This window comes from Carettochelys insculpta, chromosome 10, assembly GCF_033958435.1.
Source record: "Carettochelys insculpta isolate YL-2023 chromosome 10, ASM3395843v1, whole genome shotgun sequence".
Classification (NCBI taxonomy): domain Eukaryota; kingdom Metazoa; phylum Chordata; order Testudines; family Carettochelyidae; genus Carettochelys; species Carettochelys insculpta.
In genome coordinates this window covers 6,619,745-6,633,994 of record NC_134146.1, presented here as the reverse complement: position 1 = coordinate 6,633,994, position 14,250 = coordinate 6,619,745, and the positions used below count along the sequence as shown (strand labels likewise).

Here is a 14,250-nt window from a genome sequence, read left to right as displayed (position 1 = left end):
GAAAAGCCACACTCCCTCTCCTCCCAAGCTGCCCGCAGAATGTCCCCTATCCCAGGGATGCCTCATTCTGATTGTTCCGGGACACCCTGAGAAAGAAGACCTTTTTTTTGGTGCTTATTATACTAACGAAATATTTGTGGTGTATTTTCTCCCATATGGAAAGTTTCTGACTCTAGAACCAAAACACTATACAGTAAATCCTGGATCTAACGGACTAATGGTGGGAAGGGGTATCCGTTAATGCTGAAAGTCCATTACATTCGATTGAGTATATTGTATGATGATGCACTGACCTTCCCAGCCCATCACTGATGCCTATCCTCTGCCCCTGCTTCCCTTCACCCCTCCTGCCCCATTCTTATCCTCACACCTCTGTCTCCCTCTCCCGATTACCAGGAAAGGAACTGCACACTGGCTTGGTTCCTTCCACCGCCCGCAGATCTCTGCGTGCTCAGCAGTGCGGCTCCAAGCCACCCACGCGAAGGCAGAGCATGGCTGCCACCCCCAGCCTGCCAGCGGGCAGTGGCCTCCAATGACGTGGTTGCTGCTCAGCACCACTGCAGGCAGTGGCGGCTGGTTGCCAACATGCTCCATGCACACGGGGCTGGGGGAGGAGAGCTCCTGCACCCCACTGCAGCCCCTTCATGCAGCTCCTCTGGCCCTGGTGGCCTCCCACTGCTGAGCTAACCCCAGTGGCTCCTCCAGCCCCAGCTATGGCGGTGGCTCCTTCAGCCCAGCAGCTCCGGTGGTGGTCAGGCTGGCGGACAGCGTCTATTATTTCTGATGTCTGTTAAATCAGGGTCCGTTAAATCGAGGGGTTACTGTATTCCATGTTTGCTGCTAATCATGATGCATTATTGAAAAAGCTTTCTCAGCTGAGAGGGGTTGTTTACCACAAACAGGGTTAACGTGGGCCTGAGAGGCCAATGAACACATAGGATTGCATCCGGAATATGGAGCAGGCCTAATTAAAGATGAAGCCCAATAAAGCTGGGTGGTTTCTATTTAAAAATAAAACAAATAAATAAAGGAAGCACAAATCTGAAGCTGGCTGCAATCAGAGAGGGAAAGAAACCTGCGGACTGTCTCTGAGTAGAAGCTGGAGAGATACAGAGAAGTTACTTGGTTGGAGTATGCTCTGGCAATGAGCTCTGACAGAAGAGCAGGACCTGAGCATCCGAGGAAGAAACTGGGAAGGTGTTCAACTAAAGAGGTGCTTCAGGAGAGAGTTTACACTCTGGGATGTGCTCTAACAGGAGAGGATGGCAGACATGAAGGAGACTCCTGGAGTCAGCCAGAGAGAAGGCCAGCCAACTCTCAGGTGACACTGAGCATAGATAGGAGTGGACAATCCAGAGTAGAGGCAAGCTGACAGGGAGGTAACTCTCAAAAGTCAGCATTCTGCAGAAAAATAGAGAGTGGGGGGGGGGAGAACTTGGAATGGATTAAAAGTTCCTGCTTCAGCGAGGGGATAAAAATTTCTTTTGTTGTAGTTTGTGTTTTACTTTTTAAGTTTTGCTACAAGACTCCAGAGAGAGGCCCTGGGGCTGTTACTCTGAGAGAAGAGGGAATAGAAGAGGAGACTAGAAGGGTGAAAGATCTGACTGACTGATATTGCATGGGACACTGCCTGTTTGGGAAACTATACCCTGGAAAAAGGAGAGGCTTTAAAGTGATCTGGCTGGAGGAGAACCAGACTGACCATCAACAAGGGCTGCAGGAGTGGAAAAAGCTGCTACAAAGGGACATGCTAATCTTCTAAACATCCCAAAAGGAACGGTAACTTTCTGCTTGGCTACTGCTCAATCAGGAAATGCAGCATCATATGCATTCAGGTAAATATTGATTTGATGGCACGCCTCAAGTAAATCATTAACAGCATGAGGAAACAATACAGGACCAGAAAATGATCTTTGGAGCTCATGCCAAGTTACTCCAGAACTTCCCACCAAAAGCATTGTCAACTGAAACGAAACAAAACAAAAACCATTTGTCTGGTTGTACAGGCTATGGCATAGTTAAGGTCATGTTCATACTTCAGTTAAAACTTCAGTTCCTGAATGCTGTTTGAAAAATTTTGCTGTTTGGTTAACACTTCCATGCTTGACAAAATATAGCTTTCTAGAAAGTTTAAGCAAAATGAACCACGTAGGAGATCTGTTTTGCACATATGCAGTACAAAATATCCCTGAGGACCAGAATCTGAGAATCCTACATTTGCTGAATGGTATTGTATTCAAGTAGTAGTAATAGTGATGTCACAGAGCACGGTGCTACTCACCAAAAGAAAGAGGTATTGGACTCTTTCCCTAGGTTTATATTTCTGACAGTAATTATACAGTGTTTAGTAGTTACACAAGTTTGTGACTTTGTTCAACTATTTTACTGTTGGGTTCCATAAACTTTTGAGTAACTGTTAATGAATGTTACGGAAACATCTAATTCAGCTATTAGAGATTAGAGCCTTAATCGCTATTTTCTTTTAATTATGTTAATGCAACTTTAAACTCATAATTTCAAAAAACCCAAAGTACAAAAATTAAAGTTCTTATGAAAACTAGTCGAAATTACACACACAGCATTGTATTGTATACATATCAGCTGAGTTTGCATCTCCAGCTAGATGAGACTTGCTATCTTTGGAAACCATGTTCAGTGATTTGTTTTTAATTATGTGCCAGAAACCAGTAAAATTAAGAGAGCTGTTCAAATTAAGAGGAACTACTGGGGGATGAAGTTGAGAGTGCAACAAGACCAAAGCACAGTGGTATTCTCAAGTAAGGTGTCCAGACAGCAAGTGTGAAAACATCAGCTCAGGAGATGGTGGGTAATTGATACCTACATAATATAAAGCCCCAAATATTGGGATTGACCCTAGTGAACTGAGACACCAGGTCAATGTATCTTCATGGACCCATCATCGAAGTGAGAAGCAAGAAGTCCAAATCTGTTTAAAAAGAGAAATCAAATGGACGTGTAAGGATGAGAACTATTTCTCATCCATCTGCAGCAAGAAGCCAGATGGGAGGGTGTTAAGGAAGGTTGTAGGGAACAGCACTATAGTGAAGCAGAAAGGAAGTAGCTTTATGGATAGCACCTTTTTGGTTTTTGTTCAGTGCTAAAGGAAAGCTTTGTGGTTCTTTACCATGACAGAAATCAGGGTAGCTGCCACCACCTTTCTTTCCAGATAAATGGGAAGGAGCAATAAAGCCCCATAATGGAGTAAGATAGCTGGAGACAGTAAAAGCTACCACCCAAAGCTATAGGCCACACGGGGACATCTGTACTGGGCTAAGCCATGTGATCTGTGGATGCTGCAAAAGATTAAGTGCATGCTTAACTCTATACAGAGTGAACAGAGGTTGAAACTATCTTGTCCAGCACGCTGGGGACCTGACCGGGCTGGATGAGAGAATTTGTCGGACCACGGGAGGTCAATATTGTCTCGCAAATTACTAACACTTGCACTGCTTATTGGGGTTTTACAAGACATTTAGGGGTAAATTACAGCTATGTAACAGCACAGAACATTGAGAGTCAAGACTGGTGGCTGTAAACTGGCTTTATAAGACCATGGGAAACTCTGCTAAGTAAAATCATGCCCTACTACAGATGTTGCCAGATGAAAGAATTATGGATTAGAGAGGTTCAACCTGCAGTACTAGTTACATCCAAGGGCCATTCACAGTGTATCTAGTTAAGGATGTGTATATGTAGTTGCAGGACTGGGATCTTAGATACACATAGGCACAATCTACATCTACAAATGTTTGGAAAACTGCCCTTGAAAGCATTTTGTGACGTCAAAGAAAATAATGTAATGTGTCTGCTCTGTAAATTATTTGTAAAGAGCTATAACTGTATTATTTCAAAAGTATACTTAGTCTCTCAAACAAGATTCATCATGTGTCATCACTCAGTACATTCAAAGTCTGAAGTTCTGATACCAGCTTTTTATGACAAAATAATCTGACAAGTCCATGCAGCCAACAAAGTGGTTTTTACCCATAAAACCTCAGGCCAAAAAAAAATCGGTTATTCTACACAGTGCCACAGGACTCCTTGTTGTTTTCTTACGGAATCTGAAAATGTCAGTAACAGCTGAAAAATACTTCCTCATCCCTGACAACATTTGTATTCTTAACAATGATATTTATGCAACTTTTCCAACAAGATGGTTATTGCTTAAAGCCTAGAATGAGCATTTCAACTCAAACGATAAAAAAGTCATAACTGAAATCAGAGTGCAAAGAAGAATCTTATTCTGAACTACACCTTTGCTTTTGTAACACGAATATTGATTTGCTAGAGGTTTGTAACCAGTATAAACTGGAATAGTTATAGCCAGTTATCAAATCTGAACAATTTATGAATCCAGAAACATCTGAATATAAGCATCAGTAAACTGACAGCTTGCAACTACCAGCTGTAAAAATCCAATGCTGCTCTACAGTATTATAATACCCTCGCATTTTCAGCAAGATCAGGAACTTTGTTTCCAAGATCTTAGAGACAAATGCAACAGTTATTTGCCTTTCCTTTCACTTCCTGGTTTCAATAGTTTTCCTCAGTCCGTCATACCTGCAACTACTTCTATACCTTCCCTGGTCAGAAATCTTTCCTCACTCCACCACAAAATGTCTTCTCCAGCAGAGACTAGTTATGATCTAACCCCTCTCTCTCGTCCACAATCTCACCAAGAATTTTTTTTGGAAGCCCCTTAAACTTTATGGATTTCAGATTTGAATCTACGAGAAAAATTTCTTCTTTTACCCCATATATGTATAAAATACCGTCACTTCTGCTTGCTTGTATTTCTCTTTATGGCAGTCATCTTTGCTATTCTTCTCTCCTGAGCAAGCTAATCCATGAAATCTGGGCCTGAATGGGGCACGAAAGGATGCAGGGGTTACCTGTTCACACGGAAGGTTTTGCTGTCTGCTGTGTGCTGCTGCCTTTCGTCTCTCATAGACAGCCAAGTGGGAAAAAATAGGGAGATGAAGTTGGTGGTACAGCCATTAAGAATCCCGCCCTGGGTGTCAGCCCTCCATGGCAAGAAGGAGGAAGTAACCAAAGTGCCTTTCGCAGTTATTTATTATAGGACTTTGCCCTCAGTTCAGCATTTATTCCATTTCCACACCAGGGCTTCCAGGCAGCAGTGAGGTCAATTGCTCTCGTTTGTAATGCTTGCCTGAGCCTTAAACTTTCATCTCTCTGCTGTACACGGCTCTAGTCAGACTCCCAAAAAGGCAATCCATGGGGAAAGGTTTTGAGTCTGATTCTCCTGCCTCACAAGCCACAGAGCTGAAGAAAGGGAAATAAGCCCCAATGGTCCTTCGGCCCTCTCCAGTATCTGGAAATGGAAGGACATACCCTTGACAGGAGTCCTGCTAGCCAGAGAAAGAGGGAGCCATAACCACGGGGTCCACACAGACCTCCTGGTAGCAATGCCAACGCACCCTCCCCTTCCCATAAATGGTGGGGAGGGGGCAGCCAAGCTTCTCTCCAATGCGTTGTCCCTACACAGCGATGCCCACTTTTGCAATTGACTTCTGGGGTCAGAGGTGACGGTGAAGGACATTCCAGCACAGCTGGGGGCTACTGCAGACCAAAACCATCACCCATGGTGTGGTCTTGCTGCACCTACTGTGGCCATGCTCAGGCAGATCAATCCCTCCCCAGGTAGAAACTGCTCCAAGCCCTGCTCTGCACCAGTTTAAATCAGATTCAAACCTTTGTATCTGACCCAATACCAATGACTATTGGAACAGGGCTTTGCTAGAGATACAGGATGCAAAGCTACAGCTGTAACACTTCATTATGAGGAGACTTTTCAATATGTGGGAAACACCCAATGGCACTGGAAACACAAAACAACCAAAGGGAGAGCAGTATCAGAGTGGTAGCAGAGTTAGTCTGTATCTTCAAAAACAACAAGTCCTGTGGCACCTTACAGACTAACAGATATTTTGGAGCATAAGCTTTCCTGGGCAAAGACCAGCTTCACCAGATGGACGACTGGGGAGGGGGCTTCAGAGGAGGGTTTAAAGAGAGAGTCTCAGTCAAGGGGAGGGCCAGAGCTGACAAGGTCTATTCAGTTAGGGTGGAAATGAACCATAATCAGCAATGTGAAGTTGTGAACATCAAGAGAGGAGAAGACAAGTCAGTTCAGTCAGAGGGGATGTGGCCCATTGTCAGATGCTAATGTGGAGGTGTGAACATCAAGATCAGAGAAACTGCTTTTGTAATGGGCCAACCACTCCCAGTTTCTGTTCAATCCTTGGTTGATGGTGTTAAATTTACAAATGAATTGCAGCTCAGAAATTTCTTTCCATTTAATTTTTTAAATTTTTTGTTGTAGGACTGCTACTTTTAAATCTATCAAAACAAAAAGCAGTCAAGTAGCACTTTAAAGACTAGCAAAGTTTTGCTAGTCTTTAAAGTGCTACTTGACTGCTTTTTGTTTTGATAGTGTATAGACTAGCACGGCTTCCTCTCTGTTACTTTTAAATCTGTTACTGAGTGTCCAGGGAGACTGAAGTGTTCTCCTACAGGTTTTTGTATGTTACTGTTGCTGATGTCTGATTTATATCTATTTATTCTTTTACGTAGCGACTGTCCAGTCTGGCCAATGTAAATTGCAGTGGGGCATTGCTGACACATGATGGCGTATCTTATATTAGTAGATGTACAGGTGAAAGAGCCTCTGCTGGTATGGTTGATGTTAGGTCCTGTGATGATATCGCCGGTGTAGATATGCGAGCAGAGTTGGCCCCAAGGTTTGTTTCAGGGATTGGTTCCAGGTTTAGAATTACTGTGTTGTGGTCTATAGTTGCTGGTGAGGATTTGTTTAAGGTTGGCAGGCTGTTTGTAGGCAAGGACAGGTCTGCCTCCCAAGGTCTGTGAGAGTGAAGGATCACTGCCAGTATGGGTTGCAGATCACTGATGATGCACTGGAGACGCTTCAGCTGGGGGCTGTATGTGGTGGCCAGTGGTGTTCTCTTGTTTTCCTTGTTGAGCCTGTCTTGCAGCAGGTGGCTTCTGGGTACATCTGGCTCTGTCAAGCTGTTTCTTCACTTCCTTAGGTGGGTATTGTAGTTTCGGGAAAGCTTCATAAAAGTCTTATAGATGTTTGTCTGTGTCTGAGAGACTGGAGCAAATGCGGGTGTACCTTAGTGCCTGGCTGTATACAATGGATCATGTAGTGTGCCCTGGATGGAAGCTGGTGGCATGCAGATAAGCATAGCGATCTGTGGGTTTTCAGTATAGGGGGTATTTATGTGACCATCACTTATTTACACATGAGCTTCCAGGAAGTGGATCTCTTGTGTGGACTGGTCCAAGCTAAGGTTGATGGTGGAGTGGAAACTGTAGAAATCAGGGTCAAACTCTGCAAGAGCCTCTTTCCCATGGGTCCAGATGATGAAGATGTCATCAATGTAGTGCAAGTAGAGGAGTGCTAGGGGATGAGAACTGAGGAAGCGTTGTTCCAGGTCAGCCATAAAAATGTTGGTGTACTGTGGGTCCATGTGGGTGCCCATAGCAGTGCCACTGATTTGCAGGTATAAATTGTCCTCAAATCTGAAATAGTTGTGGGTGAGGACAAAGTCACAAAGCTCTGCCACCATTTGTGCCTCGTTCTCATCAGGGATAATATTCCTAACAGCTTGAAGCCCATCTTCATGTGGGATATTGGCGTAAAGGGCCTCTACATCCACATCCACGGGGCCTTTGAATTGCCAGGCCTCCAAACACACCCAGCCCACCCCCCACACCACTGTGGGTGGGCCCTGCTTTCCACAAAAAGAGCACCTACACACAAACAGCTGCAATCTGACAGTGGGGAAGAAGAGATGCTGTGCTGAGAGCAACACATTGCCTTTCCCCTGGAGCCCCATGCAGGGGCATTATGGCACAAACACATCCGCAGAGTTGGGAGAACTGAGACTTTTACTTTGAGTTGATTACATCAGGGCAATTTTGCAACTTCTTTGTTCATGAAGAGATGAGCTCTAGAGTGTTGCAATTTACCTGTAGTAAATCCTGTGGGCTAGATCTTAGCCTCAGTGGGAAAAAAACCCTACGTAGCATTCCTAAATAGTCATTGTGGAATCCCCACAAGGACGCTTGCACTGTAATGGGTAAGCCTATGTTCCAGTGATTCCCAGCTGGCACAAAGGACCTTTGGGGACCACTATTACCCTACATAAATTAGGGCAGGTCTAAGCCACAAGGCAATTTAAACCGGATCAGGTCCCACACAGTTTGAGGTACCATGTCTAAATTTTGGCCAGGTTCAAATTGGCTTAGCTCTTAGTCCCACAATATTGGACCTACTCAAATTACTGTTGCTATATATCTTCCAGCATCCACCATGGCTACCTCAATACCACTTCAGAGATCCACTCCAGAATGCACTTGCACATATGAAGTGTCATGATAAATGTGTTATTGCACCAGCTTTATGGCTATACAAATTGTTACCTAGGGAATGAGCTGGAGTTTGTGGGGCACTGTTACTGAATTGTGTTACTGAGCCACATTCATACTGCCTGTAAAAGTCAAATAGCTGCTGTATAAATGTGCTCAAATTTTGTACGAGTGATGAATACAAAAACAGCAAGAACAAGCACTCCATGTCTACCGTAACCTAAAGGTTCAGTCATCCTACAGATGCACTGAAATAACTAAATTATTGTGTAACCAATTAACTATTCTGTGTCTTTCCTTGCTTGCTTTCCTTGTGACCATTCGGTATATTCTTTGTAAACCATAACTTATTGGAATGACTAAGCATCAGTGACAGTTCTGTTGTAAATATCTACATTGTTTATCTTATTTTCTTATTTCCCAGATGCTTTCCAATTACTTTATAAGCAGGGGGAATAATAAAAACAAAAATATTTTGCTATGTGATATATCAGTGGTGCGCAAGTGGAAGGCAGTCCCGCTCAGTGGTCGTGGTACATGTCAGTACCAATGACATAGGGAAGGGTAGAAGAGATGTTCTGGAGGCCAAATTTAGGTTACTAGGAAGGAGACTGAAATCCAGAACATCTATGGTGGCATTCTCTGAAATGCTTCCAGTTCCACACGCAGGGCCAGATAGACAGTCAGAACTTCAGTCTCAATGCGTGGATGAGACGATGGTGTAGGGAAGAGGGGTTTAGATTTATTAGGAACTGGGGACACTTTTGGGGTAGGGGGAGCCTATACAGGAATGATGGGCTCCTCCTAAATCAAGGCGGATCCAGACTGCTGGCATTAAACATTAAAAAGGTCGTAGAGCAGTTTTTAAACTAAGAGGTGGGGGAAAGCCGATTGGTGCGGGGGAGCACCTGGATTGGACAGAGACTTCTCTTACACGAGGCTCCATAGATAGGGATTCCCTAGAAGTTAGTCAGATAGGGAACGTGGGAAATAATATATGGGCAAGATCAGATGTGAAACGATTGCATATAAAAAAATCCAACGCGTCTGTGAAAGGCAGACATATAAATAGTGGTAGTTTTTTAAAGTTCTTTTACACAAATGCTAGGAGTCTGTCTAATAAGATGGGTGAACTGGAGTACCTCATATCAAAGGAGGAAGTTGACATAATAGGCATCACAGAAACATGGTGGAATGAGGACAATCAGTGGGACACTATCATACCGGGATATAAATTATATCGGAAAGACAGAACAGGTCGTGCGGGTGGCGGAGTGGTACTATATGTGAAGGATAATATAGAATCAAATGAAGTAAAAATCCTAAAGGAATCAAAATGTTCCATAGAAACATTATGGATAACAATTCATTCCTCTAATATGAATATGGCATTAGGAATATATTACCGACCACCTAACCAGGACAGTGATAGTGATGCTGAAATGTTAAGGGAGATTAGAGAGGCTATCAAAATAAAAAACACAGTAATAATAGGAGATTTCAATTATCCCCATATTGATTGGGTACATGTCACCTCAGGACGGGATTCAGAGATTAAATTTCTTGATGCCTTAAATGACTGTTTCTTGGAGCAGCTAGCACGGGAACCCATAAGGGGAGAGTCAATTCTCTATCTAGTCCTGACTGGAACGCAGGATCTGGTCCAAGAGGTAACTGTTACTGAACCACTTGGAAATAGTGACCACAATATAACAACTTTTAATATTCCTGTGTTGGGAAGAACACCGCAGCGGTCTAACACTCCGGCATTTAATTTCAAAAAGGGGAATTACACTAAAATGAGGAAGCTAGTTAAACAGAAACTAAAAGGTAGAGTAACTAAACTAAAATCCCTGGAAGCTGCATGGAAACTGTTTAAAGACACCATACTAGAGGCCCAACTTAAATGTATACCCCAAATAAAAAAACACAGTAAGAGACCTAACAAAGAACCACCATGGCTTAACAGCCATGTTAAAAAGGCAGTGAGAGAGAAAAGGGCAGCTTTTAAAAAGTGGAAGTCAAATCCTAGTGAGGAAAATAGAAAGGAACACAAACACTCCCAAATTAAGTGTCATAATGTAGTAAGAAAAGCCAAAAAAGATTCTGAGGAACAGCTAGCCAAAAATTCAAAAAATGATAGTAAAATGTTTTTAAATACATTAGAAGCAGGAAGCTCGCTAAAAAAGCAGTGGGGCCCTTGGATGATAAAGATATAAAAGGCGCAATCAAGGAAGACAGTGCCATTGCGGAGCGATTAAATGATTTCTTTGCTTCAGTCTTCACGGCTGAGGATGTTACAGAGGTTCCTAAATCTGAGCCAGCCTTTTTAGGCGACGAATCTGAGGAACTCTCCCAGATTGAAGTGACATTAGAGGAGGTTTTGGAGTTAATTGATAAGCTGAATAGTAACAAGTCTCCAGGACCAGATGGTATTCACCCAAGGGTTCTGAAAGAACTCAAATGCGAAATTGCGGAGTTATTAACAGTGGTTTGTAACCTATCCTTTAAATCCGCTTCGGTACCCAATGACTGGAAGACGGCCACTATAACGCCAATATTTAAAAAAGGCTCTAGAGGAGACACTGGCAATTATAGACCGATAAGTCTAACATCAGTACCAGGCAAATTAGTAGAAACAATAGTAAAGAATAAAATTGCAAGGCACATAGAAGAGAACAAATTGTTGGGAAAAAGTCAGCATGGTTTCTGCAGAGGAAAGTCGTGTCTAGCTAATCTATTAGAATTCTTTTAAGGGGTTAATAAACATGCGGACAAGGGGCACCCAGTGGACATAATATACCTAGATTTCCAGAAAGCCTTTGACACGGTCCCACACCAAAGGTTTTTATGTAAATTAGGCGGTCATGGGATAGGAGGAAAGATCCTTTCATGGATCGGGAATTGGTTAAAAGACAGAAAACAAAGGGTTGGAATAAATGGTAAATTTTCACAATGGAGGGCGGTGACTAGTGGTGTTCCCCAGGGGTCAGTCCTGGGACCGATCCTGTTCAACTTGTTCATCAATGATCTAGAAAATGAGGTAAGCAGCGAGGTGGTAAAGTTTGCAGATGACACCAAGTTGTTCAGGACAGTCAAAACCAAAAGGGATTGTGAAGAACCACAAAAAGATCTCAGCAAACTGAGTGATTGGGCAGCAAAATGGCAAATGAAATTTAATGTGGGTAAGTGTAAGGTAATGCACATTGGAAAAAATAACCCAAATTACACATACAACATGATGGGATCAAATTTAGCTATGACAGATCAGGAAAGGGATCTTGGAGTTATAGTGGATAGTTCTCTGAAGACATCCACGCAGTGTGCAGCGGCAGTTAGTAAAGCAAATAGGATGTTAGGAATTATTAAAAGAGGGATAGATAATAAGACAAAAGATATCATACTTCTCCTATATAAAACTATGGTACGCCCACACCTTGAGTACTGCGTGCAGATGTGGTCTCCTTACCTCAAAAAAATATATTGGCATTAGAAAAGGTTCAGAAAAGTGTGACTAAGATGATTAGGGGTTTGAAACGGGTCCCATATGGGGAGAGGCTAGAGAGACTGGGACTTTTCAGTCTGGAAAAGAGGCGATTGAGGGGCGATATGATAGAGGTATATAAAATCATGAATGGTGTGGAGAAAGTGAATATAGAAAAATTATTTACCTTTTCCCATAATACAAGAACTAGGGGACACCAAATGAAATTGATGGGTAGTAGGTTCAAAACTAATAAAAGGAAATTTTTCTTCACACAGTGCACAGTCAGCCTGTGGAACTCCTTGCCGGAGGAGGCGGTGACGGCCAGGACTCTATTAGGGTTTAAAAAAGAGCTCGATAAATTTTTGCAGGTTAGGTCCATAAATGGCTATTAGCCAGGGGTAAAGTATGGTGCCCTAGCCTTCAGTACAAGGGCAGGAGATGGATGGCAGGAGATAAATCACTTGATCATTGTCTTCTGTTCTCCTTCTCTGGGGCACCTGGCATTGGCCACTGTCGGCAGACGGGATACTGGGCTGGATGGACCTTTGGTCTGACCCAGTATGGCCATTCTTATGTTCTTATAAGGGGGTAGCATGCTCAGCTGTTGTGTCTCAGGGTCATCCAGTTGATCCCTGTTCTATATGAACTCTAATGGCTTTTACTGTAGGTGCAATCTTTCAAAGAACCACAGCAAGTAATATATGGAGCACTGCAGTTTCAGATAATGTGACAAAATACTACGCATTCTGTTATGTTTGAAGACAAGGAAATATATGTACTATACGTGCTCAAGAGGCGTAAGTAGTCATAACTTTGTTATGACAGAGGCCAAAGCACAAATCTCTGATATAAGATTCTACACATGCTGTGTCTGAAGTTCAAAAGCAAAATTAATTTCAGAGTTACTAGAGTGCTAAAAAAGTTCTGAGAAGTATTTCTTAACAGCTGATACACATTTTTCTTACTTCCAGTCTACTAGCAAATAAGCTGCTGAACCAGTTTTTAAGAAACTTTCTGAATTTAATGGGTTACTGTGCAGTCATTTCACTCTATAACAGTAGGTATTTTTAACAGTTTTTAGTGACTGAAACTAGGAGTTCAGACTACACGTATTATCTGAGCTAGAACTACAGTGTTTTTTATGGTACTATATTGTAACAGGAGAAAGAGTAACCTGAACAAAGATTGCTTGAGTGAGCCTATAAAAACTAACCTGCATATAAGTAGAAAATGTTGTTGTCATCATAAAGCTGAAGTATACACAGAATGTGTGAAGCAGCGTCACGGTGGGTCACTACAGCAGGCACAGTACAAAGGGACCACAAAAACCACATACCAGTCTGCTGAAGCAGTCTTTGTAAAGCATGGATTGCAGGAAAGGAGTGACCGCTTGCATGGACCTTGGGTTTAAGAGACAAGGGAAAGACTTGCCACCCCTGGTCTTAGTGTCCAGTCTCTTGCCTCTTTCAATCCCTATTCTGGAGTGTTTCTGCAGGTTCCCACAGTAGGCTGTTACAGATTGATAAACTACATAGTAATCTGGAATGATCACTTTATGAGGGTTTATGAGTGCATTTACAATACACCATCATCTTACAAATAAGAAAACATAAACCTGAGAAAAACTGCATCATGCATTCCATAATATTGAATGTTGTATTCAGCAGGACAGCTGATTTGCCCTTATTACAAAGATTTTGCAAATAAATCTTTGATGGACTCCAGGGTATATAGAAAAAAACCATGACTGACATTTTTATTCCCAACTTTATTGCTTTTAATTAGGTACCTTCTGTATCTCCAATCTGGTATGCAGCAGAAAACATGCTCCATTTTCTTTCGAAAGCAATTGTAGAAGAGTGGTTTTTTTTAAATGTCATTTAATACATTTGGGTTCAGGAATCTGGCAGGAAGGGAGATGGAAGGGAAAAGGGAGACAGTGGGTCCTGGGCAAAGTGGAAGGCAGGTCCTGGGGCTGACAAGGGATGGAGTATTGGCAGAACTAGAGCCTGGGGTCCTTGCATTCCCAAGCAACAGCTTCACCTACCATCTACTGCTGCTTCCTAAGGGACTCTGTAGTACAAGTGTTTGTGTGTGTAAGAGCTGTGTGCAAACAAGAGTGAAGAAACAAGAGGAATTTGTCTATGACTGGTCTGCAGTGAGTGGCTATGTTTATTACTCAGCACAGTATTGCAGAGTTGTGGTACTCTGCAGTACTGGTACATGTTTATAGATGTAATTTGTGGTGACAAGGTTAAGCAGCAACAAAGGGTCCTGTGGCACCTTATAGACTAACAGAAAAGTTTAGAGCATGAGCTTTCGTGAGTTAACGG

At 42.7% G+C, this 14,250-nt stretch overlaps 1 protein-coding gene across 3 annotated transcripts in view; it reads right to left on the bottom strand.

Annotated features, from left to right (window-relative positions):
- MYO7B (myosin VIIB) overlaps nucleotides 1–14,250 on the bottom strand; it is a 106,272-nt gene that overhangs the window by 90,895 nt on the left and 1,127 nt on the right. The gene's annotated exons all lie outside the window — the stretch shown is intronic.